This window comes from Struthio camelus, chromosome 11, assembly GCF_040807025.1.
Source record: "Struthio camelus isolate bStrCam1 chromosome 11, bStrCam1.hap1, whole genome shotgun sequence".
NCBI classification, from domain to species: Eukaryota; Metazoa; Chordata; class Aves; order Struthioniformes; family Struthionidae; genus Struthio; species Struthio camelus.
In genome coordinates this window covers 20,623,994-20,634,004 of record NC_090952.1, presented here as the reverse complement: position 1 = coordinate 20,634,004, position 10,011 = coordinate 20,623,994, and the positions used below count along the sequence as shown (strand labels likewise).

Here is a 10,011-nt window from a genome sequence, read left to right as displayed (position 1 = left end):
CATTGTACAGCTTGCTTTGCATTTTAAGGGTTTATTCATTTTTCTAATGCTTTCTGAGAAGCTTTAGCCATGAGCCACTTCCAAGGGATTGCTTGTAGGTTATGTGAAAGAACACTCTCATTTTTAGTAATTACTGTGTTCTCCACATCTGATTTTGAGATTTCTTATTCTAATAGGGTTATAGCATTTCTATTATATATTCCATCAGTAGTTCATTAGAGACATCTTATATGGATTAGTTAATTGATAAGTGTTTAGGTACCTCTTGGACCATTGTTTCCAGTCGTCTGTGATGACTGTTAGCACATCATATGTTGTTAAATTCTGAATTCATTGAGGTCTCTCTTAAAACCTCAAGGGCTTTTTTTGCTTGCATTAGTAAGTTGTTCCTGAAACTTAATGGTTAGAAATTATCTTCTAATTTTTTTGACTAAAGTTATTTAGTCAGTTCACAGTCCTCGGCTCTTATGGCAGCATTGTCCTTTAGCTGAGGTAGCTCTTCTCATGCTTGAGTATTTATGAATTACCTGCTGTGTCTGTAGGCCATAATTATATCTTCTCTTGATTCTCATTTACTTTGATGTTTTACCCTGTGGTGGCTGAATGTGTATACTGAAATGCTTCTGTGAGAAGAAGGAAAAAATCCATGTTCTCTTGTCAGTGTAACCCAATAGACCACAGCCTTTTTTTCCTGCCTAAAAGGATATTTGTGTTTCTGGGGTTCCAGTTCTAATAGCAGTTATCTCTAGTTAGAGCATAGGCATCAGGCCAACAGATTCAGAGTAGTACTGGGGACTCTAGGCTCCTAGTAACCGCAGTGTGGAAAGGGATGTGCCTAGTGATCACGCAAAATAGATAGATAGGACTTTTTTTTTGGAGTTAGCAGTTATGTAGGTGTCTGAGTGCTACAGCTGCTGAATATACCTATGCACTGCACCTACTTGATGATCACAAAAAAAATTATCATTCTTAAGTCTGGAGTAAGCGTTCCGTTTTATGAGTAATGCTGAAAATTTCAGGAGAATCTCTTTTCTGAATTGTGAAATAGTAATCTTTTCAGTTTTTTATTTATTGACTGGTTAATTTGTTGAATTTGTTTTTGTTTGTTTGTTTGTTTTTTCTAGGGAGGATTAAAATAACAGTTTTTTGCCAATCTCATTGCTGGTTTGGATATCCCTCCAGTGATGATTTTGTTGTTTTTATGGTGTGAGAGACTTAGATCAAGAAAGATAAAGAAGCAGCACAAAGAAGTGACTAGTTAGAGTAGCTATTTGGAACGTGGAAGCAGAGTTTCATGGCTTGGCAGGCCAAAAGCAAAGATATGAAACTATCTGAGATAAATGAATGGGCAGGTGAATGATTTTTATTCTTAGTTTGACCAGAACTTCTGTTGTGGAGTAGAGAAATCTTTTCCATGGAGAAGCATGTTTCTCTAAGATTAGGCCAGTTTTAGAAGTTGTCATTTTCAGGATTGTTACTAGAATAAGGCATTTTCGTGTATATCACTGAGGCAGGTGAATAAATTGAAACTTTATTATGCTGCAGAGCTGTTGGCTTTATCTTATCAGCGCAGACATCCTTCAGATGGGCAGGCGTTTAGGTCCCGGCTTAACTGGTTACAACTGTATCAAGAATGAAAGAGGGAAAATCGTTTTTAGAACGTGGATATTCTGATGTTTGGATAATGCTGAAATAATTGAAGTGTTAATTTACATGAACAATTAGCATCAAGGAGTACAGTGCGCTACCTGTGTTCCCATAGTAAAATTGAAGAATGGTTAAAAAAATGCATCAGAAAGCACAGTGGCCTATACTTTACTAGCCAAGCTAGCATTACACCCATTGCTCAGGTCAATTTCTAGCACATAAGCTACTTGACATTCTTCCCGTTTCCTCAGCCTATTAACTTTTTCTAATTTGAGGCATTTAAATATATTGAAACATAGCAACTGTCTTTGTTCTCTGTAGCAAGGAAGTAGCAGTTAGCATTTGTTGTTTTCTTAAAATACCTCTTCAAGCATGTGAACAGTGGTAAGATGGCGAAAGGGATTTACACAGAAAAACAAAGGACGTAGTTGAGAAAGAAAAATAGGGGTGGGCTGCTGATTTTGGTGCAGTTGGAAGTAGTAAAGAGTGGGTAAACGATCTTCCAGAAGAAATAGTAGAGTTTGCATCTTCTATCATTCACATCACCTTTAAATGTATAAATACATTTTCTTGTATTGGGTTTAAGATAGGCATGCTTATCTTCCATTCCAGTGTCCTCATCCCTGATTCAGGCACACGTGCGTTAGGGGTCATCATACATTCATCTTGGTAATCTCTTTACCTATAAGCGAACTTTGGACTTTCCCATGCTTCAGTCATTTTACTCCTAAACATTCCTTTATATATGTTTGTTTTTATTTGAGAACACACAGCACTAAAATGAAATTTTTCTTTTCTATCATATTCTTAGAACAGTGACCAGCTAGGTGTGTAATTCTTTTTCATAACTAAGTCTCAGGATGCCCTATCTTTAAGGTAAAAGTTTATATATATATGCAGAATATGAATCTCTGTCATCTGAATGAGTATTTTATAGAGTACTTTGATTATTCTAAACTATCACCCACTGACCACACAACGTGTAAATAAAGTAGTTGTCTAGATGACTCCTGAGTCTGAGAAAAAGGTTTTGCATCTGTGGATGGAAACATGCATCCTTTCAAATAGGAAATGGCTGGAATACAATGTGTAGAGGTTAGGTGTGTGAAGATTGAAATTTTTTTTCAACACAGAATTCTAAAAGCTATTGTCATAACAAAGACATTTTGTAGAGTTCAAGCAACGCCCCCCATTCCCCACCCCGGTCTGGCTGTCTTTGGGGTTGATAAAAGGAGTCCAGATGACTCCTTTAGTTAGGTTTAGTTAGAGGCACCAAAGGAATGTAGTGTATCATTTTATAATCTTTAGCTTTGGTGGGGTTATAGTATCATCATCGGAATTCCTTGTTCCATATATGTATGGTTAGAAAGTTGTATAAGATAAGTTAAAGGACAGAAAAATTCTGCCCCAGTGCCCTACATATTGAAGATTAACATATCCTTCTGAAAAGTCACTTTTGGTAAGAGTACGTCAGGCTGTAAAAACTATGAACGAGATTTGAATGAGAGGTGGGATCTTTTTTCCTTTGTGTTTCTCCCCGCCCCCCCCCCCCCGATAGATTTAACAGGCGAAAAATAAAAAGTCGGCTTCATATCATAGTTAAAAGTATTTGCTTTCTCTTTTTTCTGAACAGTAGTACAAAGGGTGAGGGACCTTTAGATTCTGTCAGTCATCCAGCTTTGATTTCAGATGTGCAGTGTAATTAAAGAAGGATTCTTAAAACAGCCAGGGAAGCTTAGAGTTAAGGCGATAGATACAAAATTCCTGACATTTTTTTCTTGAATGTTGTCACTGCAGAAAGCTTTAGGAGTTATCTAAACTGATGTTGTTTTCAAAAGCAAAACATGCCCTTTAAAACAAATCAAGGGCATATCTGAACTCTTAAATTTTTTTTTTTTTGGAGTTATTACTGTTAGGAAAGAGGTCAGATTACCTGGAAGATATCTCCACTGGAGTTCTGAAACCTTGGTTAGCTTCCTCTCTCACTTCAGACCTGCTTTAGAATAGTGATATACAAAGAAATAAAAGGGATCTCAGGTGGGGTTTTTTTGCTCTTTTTTATTTCTCTCTCTCTCTCTCTCTCTCTCTCTTTCTCTGTAAATATATTTATATGATATGACCTTTTCTGGGAAAAAGGTCTACACCTTTGCCTGAAGTCACAATATATCCACAGACAACTCTGAAAATAATGGTGAAATTTAAACGAGTTACCATGTGTCCTTTAATTTCCATTCTGAATGGAGTGAAGATTGTGTTTAATGCCGGAGTTATACTTGAATATTTAACTTAAAATGCTTAGTGTAATTAAACACTCGTCCCCTTTTCTCTTGTGCTGCAAATGAGCTATGAGAGCTATGATAAAATACTCATTAAGTTACAGTGCTAAGGAAAGAATGGCTTTGGGAAAACTGAGCAGTTAATCTCTTTGCAATAATAGATCATAAGTGTGATTTTTAAATATGATCTCTGAAGCCTCTGTGTCCTTAACAAAGACCCAATAGCAACAGAGACACAAATATGGAAAGCACTAAGGACCTGGCTTTTTCCATCTCTATAGTTATCACCTCTTCTCCTTTCCAGAACATCAGGGACCACTGTTACCCACTTTGCTTTCACGAGCGGCAGCTACCCCTTTGGTAAGGTGGACAAGTTTTCTAATGAGAACAGAAAGATAGCAGAGCACGTATTGAGTCTGCCACAGCACTCACTGCATGCAGGGGCACAGAAGGGTCTTGAGTCTCTGAAGTATAATAGAGTATAATTAAATTAAATCAAAATTGCTCTTGGTGAAAACTGCCTATTGTTATTGTTGGTATCATGCATTGATAATTGATAAAATTCTAAGGCTTTGCACATTAATGTATTTTCTTTATACATGTTCTTATGATCTCATAATATTTTCATACAGTTAACATAAAACACTTTCTTGAAGTCTGTTTTGAAACCACAGAAATAAGGCTAGGGGCTCTTGTATTTTGTTTCATAGCAAAGCAGTCATTTCTCTTTTATCTAATTACTGAAATGTGTGTTAAGGGAAGGAGATAGAAAAGGCTTGCATTGCCTTGAAAGTTTGGCACTAAACAATTTGGACTAAACCAAAGTTTATGTTCTAAAATATCTAGCAGTGAATTAATATAAGTAACTGTCATTCTCTACGCACCTATATAGCGGGTATACTATCGACGTGAATTGTGATTCTAACATTAACAACCGCCCAAAAGACAGGATGATGAAACGTTTCTCAGAAAGCATGTGAAATTAGTATCAAGAGCAGTGCGAGCAGGCTGCATCGACAGGAGTTCCAGACAGCCAGCGACCTGAGGCAGGCATCCATAATGTCTCTTAGAGCACACAGGTCTGGATCTCCATGATCTTGATGGCAATAACATGGCTCCTGCTATGCTCCAAGGTGTCATCCTCTACCAGTGGGGACCCTGAAGCAGAACAAGGTTTTTCATACACACACATGCACGCACCCACGCACCTGCCAGTGCAGGTCATGGAAGCTAAAGAAGGCGTTGACATTGCTGTGGGACCCCTGTATGCTCCTGTTGCTGTATGCTCTCACAATTCCCAGAATGTCTGGGCCTGCTATTTTGCCTTCCCTGCTGCCGGAGAGCCATCAGGTCACAGGAGACGCATTCTGGCCGTAGCATAGAGCTAGAACCAGAGATCCGATATCTGAGCAATCCTGTTCAGAGCTCAACTTCTCCCATCTCTCACAGTAGATGCGATTTTGGTATTAAAGGATGAGTCCATAGCAAGCAAAACAAGTTACAGATAGCACAAGATAGAAGCAAATATCTTTAGTCTGTGTAGAAGAACTGGTCATGGTTGCAGGAAGAGAGAACTGAAAATGATTAAAAGTCAATCACAGCAGATTTTCAGACTATTATTTTGAGCAAAGATGAGGGGGAAAAAACCCGTAAGATGGGCTGTAGGTTTGAGTGTCCAGGCCAAGAGCCATGGCAGTTGGAATTAAGGCCCTCATTGAAGATGGGCAATTTGAGCTAAAACAGGCAATTAGCGCTCTCTACTTAATTACTGTAACTGGCCATTTCAGAGAAGGGAGTGTCACTTCCTAGCAAGGCTATGTGATCATCTGCCTAGAAATAAGTAAGATTACAAAAAAATCTGAGGTTTACTGAATGTAAAAGCTTGACTCCCTGATGCCTCTGAATTTGCTTAAAAACCAGCAGAATAGGAAGAATCACTTACTGGTAACCTAATAGAATTATTATTTATGACTCATGTGCTTAGTCAGGATTTCAGTAACCATTTCTAAATCAAGAACATGTTATGCTGTACTTGAAACTCACCTTGTCTTTCATGTAGCACAAGGCAAGACAGTATACTCTAAGGAGTAAACGTCGTGCTCACAGTGTCTAACATGTCCTGGGGCACTTCAATTGAACTTCTGCAGATATGGTTACCATGACAGGTTTCTATTCACTGAGAATTTCAATTTTTGATATAGTATGAAGCAGCGCAGGCATCTTCATCTGTAATTGATTGCTGTATGTATTTAATAGCTTGGATCTTTGAAAATCAGAATTTAAGTCTGAACTTGTATTTAAAAATCAGTGTAGAAAAAACACATATACTGCCAGGTATGATCCATCTGCTCATGTGCATTGAAGATGTCTCTTCTCTGCAAACTAGCTCTATATGTTAGTTTTATATCTAATAACATAAAGGATAGTAAAGCAAAGAGGAACAAGGATTATCTGACTAGGGAACCTTACTTTGTGTCGGAAAAATAAATCCTTGTGCCTAGGACTGCTCAGAAAAATTTTAGTAAAGTCTTTTCTTTTGGAAAATGTTTATTTTGTGGAGTTCGTTTTTATATATTCATGTGTGCATGTATATATAAAACATATAGCTGTAGACACAGCTGTTCCATAATTTTCATTGTAAGTAACACCTCTTCACGTGAGTAGTATTCCTACCTGCTTCAGTAGATTTATTTTTCTAACTTACCATCAGTTGTCAAAGACTGAAAAACAGAGGCTCTTTTTTCTGGAGATGGTTATTCTTCAGGGTAATGCTAATTCTAACCAATTGTTCTGTTGATGGAAAGGCTCGTAAATGGAAGGCTATTAACTATGTATGATAGCTTTGACATTTTGTCTGGTAGGTCATCTGCTTTTTAAAATCTTCCTTTCACTATTCACAAAGAAAAATTCTGTTTTTGTTACAATTTCTAAAGCATTTACCCCATTTGTACGCCATGTTGTTAGAACATCTTTAACTTAGTACGGGCAAACACTTCATTGCATGTTTCTGTTTTTTTCCTGTGTGTACATCTTCCATTCAAATGTTCAATAGCGTGGAATATCAGCTCACTTGGCAAGTTTATATATAGTGTTAGAAACACGTATTGAAAATAATTTAAGGTCTCTTGAGTACCAAATACTACATGGAATCTTAGGAAATTTAATGATTATAATTGCTAGATGATGTTCACCAAGACAAGTTTTATGTTTATTCCTTTGAATAGGGCTACGTCATTTTTTACCTACATGTGAAAAAATGTGCTTGAGAACTGTAAAAGAATCTAATTTGACACTCCTTTTTTTAAGGAATCTGGCAATGTTTTGTCAATTTATTCCGAATAAAAAGAAAACTAACATCTGACATTAGACTTTCTAATCAACGTTTTTAATTAGTCATTGTCTTATGTACTTATTACAGTAGTTTGTAAAGAAGACAAAAGAAAATTAGGGTTATAGTTCTGAGAAGGAAACATTTGTTTGTGTGTGTCATCCAAATATTTGTTCTAAAATATTTTTGTTTAATATGCACACATAAAAAATAAATAGTTTGTTGTTAAGATCCCCAAATAATTCTCAGCTCAGCAGTTTGCACTTTAACTAAGTTAGTGAGCCTCCTGATGGTTAATAGGGATTAGGATAATGGTACGTGACTACTGTACTTGGTGAAGATCTACCAAGCATATATTTTAAGAACTACTTCCATTATTTTACCTTGTTTTACTTTTTAATGAACTGAATGGGTCCGAGTTATAATAAATGACAAACAATTACCGACTGTTAGACTTCTAATGTTGTATTATTGCATTCATTTTAAAGACGTAGGGAAACGGAGAAAAAAGAGGTAGTGAACAATAGCAGATAGCTGACGTTTTCATCTCTGCTGTGATGCAGAATGAGGTCGTACAAGCAAAGAAATGCTTCAGGATCTTGAAAACTAACCAAACACAAATGTATTGTATGAACAGGTTATATTATTATTGGAAATCGAGTATTTGTTGTAGGTGGAAGGAAGCTGTCCAGTGGAAAGCTTTCTCAGGCTAAGGTTATATTTTAAGTGTTGGCATATGTTGGTTCATAATTCTCTGAGAAACTGGTTAGTGTGGCTGGAAACTGCTCATAGCTCATAAAAATAAATAAATAAAGAATTTATTTGAAATTATGTTTAAAACAAAAAGCTTCATATACTGGCTTCTGTATTCATATTTGTACTGAATATTTCTGGAAGTCATACTAGGAGGCACAATATTAATTCTACTTTCTAGGTAATCATATCTCTTATTAGTCAAACAGAACCTTTCAATTTAAATTGGAGTTTCAGTGTAACTTCTTTGGAAATTAATGGAAATAGTGTCATTAAAGACAAGTTAATATTGTAAAAGTTCTGTAGGTAGTTAGTTAACATAGATGAATGTGACAGCACGGACAAATATGAATTATGTCCGTTTGGAGAGTTTCACTAGTACTAAAACATATATCACATCGTTGAGAGAAAATGCAGCTTCTAATACAAAGGGATGTTGGTGCATGAAGAGGAGGCCTGAGCCATGTGGTAATAAATACAATAAACAGCAAATTCATTTTGGAGTAGAGTAATTTACTGTACAAAATTCATGCAGCAAGATGTAAGTAGATGAAAGAGCACATCTGATTTTAGTTTCTTTAGTTTCTAATCTTATCTGTCAGGTTGCTTGGCTTCCCTATCTGTATCTATAGCTTGTGGTTCTGGTTGCCTTCCACTACAAGAAAAACAAATTCAGAATCTTTCTGAAGCTAATTTAGGTATTGAATAATTACAGTTAGACATCTAAGAGGTACATCTTTGGGTAAAGTATTTAAATTCCTTTACCCTCTTCAGACCTGTTAAGTGTAGTCAGTTACACAGTACCTTTAAATGTTAGGACTGCATTGTGCAGCTGAAACATTAGGTCTTCTAGAGGAGTGCGCCCCTCTCGCTTTAAAAAAAAAAAGGGGGGGGGGAGGAGGAAGAAGAAGAAAAAGGGCCCTTCACCCCAAGTCTCTGAACTCCTGAATTTTGTCCTTTCACAGACTGGTAACACTGCTGCACTCTTGGTAACTGATTACAGATTACATGACTTTCACTGTATTACTAATATTTATAGAATATTTTCCTCTCTAAAAGTATCTTTCTGTCTTATAAGATAGAAGGTCTAAACCCTGGATAATATCGTATTTGCCTTAGGGTGCCCCTTCAGTTCTTTCTGACAATCAGCAGGGACATTATCTAAAATATCTTTTCAAGTCGTAATGCAAAAAAGAAATCCTTTGAATTTATCTTTGTCTTTTTTGAATGTGCAAGCATGAATGCAAAAGTCTTCATGGGAGTTATTAGAAAATCAGAGCAGCAAGCTTTATGAAAGAAGCTGTGGAAAAACTGCAAGAGTAGAAGGCTTTGCTGTAAAGGCTAAATAGAGTAAAGGCATGTGAAGACATTCATGATATACGTGAGCTATCTAGGTTCCCATTATAAGTAACAGTGATGTGCAGAATGTATACAACATGACAAGAAATACTGTGACTATTGCAATTTTTAGTCCCATTGTACTTGAAAATAAGTCTTACCTACTGATTCTCATTTCTTGAAGAGGTGGAAGTACAGAACAGGTGATCCGTAAGCTAGAGAAATAATGGCAAGAGATTTTAGCAATTCTCTAAGAATACAGTATGGAAAGATCCTCTAGGATTAAGAAACTGTGGTTAAAGCACCAATTTCCTCTTCTAAATGACGTTGTTACTGTCTGAGGACCTGTTTTATTTGTGATGAAAGTAAAATCTGTGCTCTTCCAGAGAAGCAGCAGCCTGTCCCTGCGTGCAGTGGAATATTTGGTTTGAAACAGCTGTATGGGTTAAAGATATTAATGCCTTTTCCAAGTTTTTGTGGCCAGGGCTGAGGCACTTTGAAGGATTGCCAAGGATTTCTAAAAGTGCTGTGGAAAACTGCTTTGTAATAATGGTCGCTTCAATTTAGGGGAACTGTAACAGCTGAGAGCAGAAATTCTTTTCATCTCCTCCAACTACAGCCAGAACAACTTGAATGATAAGGCCCTGTTTAAGTCCCCTCAGGTCTGTG

At 36.6% G+C, this 10,011-nt stretch overlaps 1 long non-coding RNA gene across 1 annotated transcript; it reads right to left on the bottom strand.

Moving 5' to 3' along the window:
- Nucleotides 1–1,510: 1,510 nt before the first annotated feature.
- LOC104150541 (uncharacterized) lies at nucleotides 1,511–9,750 on the bottom strand. Its single transcript, XR_695626.2, has 2 exons — nucleotides 9,504–9,750; nucleotides 1,511–1,622 (listed from the first exon to the last, which is right to left on the bottom strand). It is a non-coding gene; the product is annotated as an uncharacterized lncRNA (long non-coding RNA).
- Nucleotides 9,751–10,011: the final 261 nt, after the last annotated feature.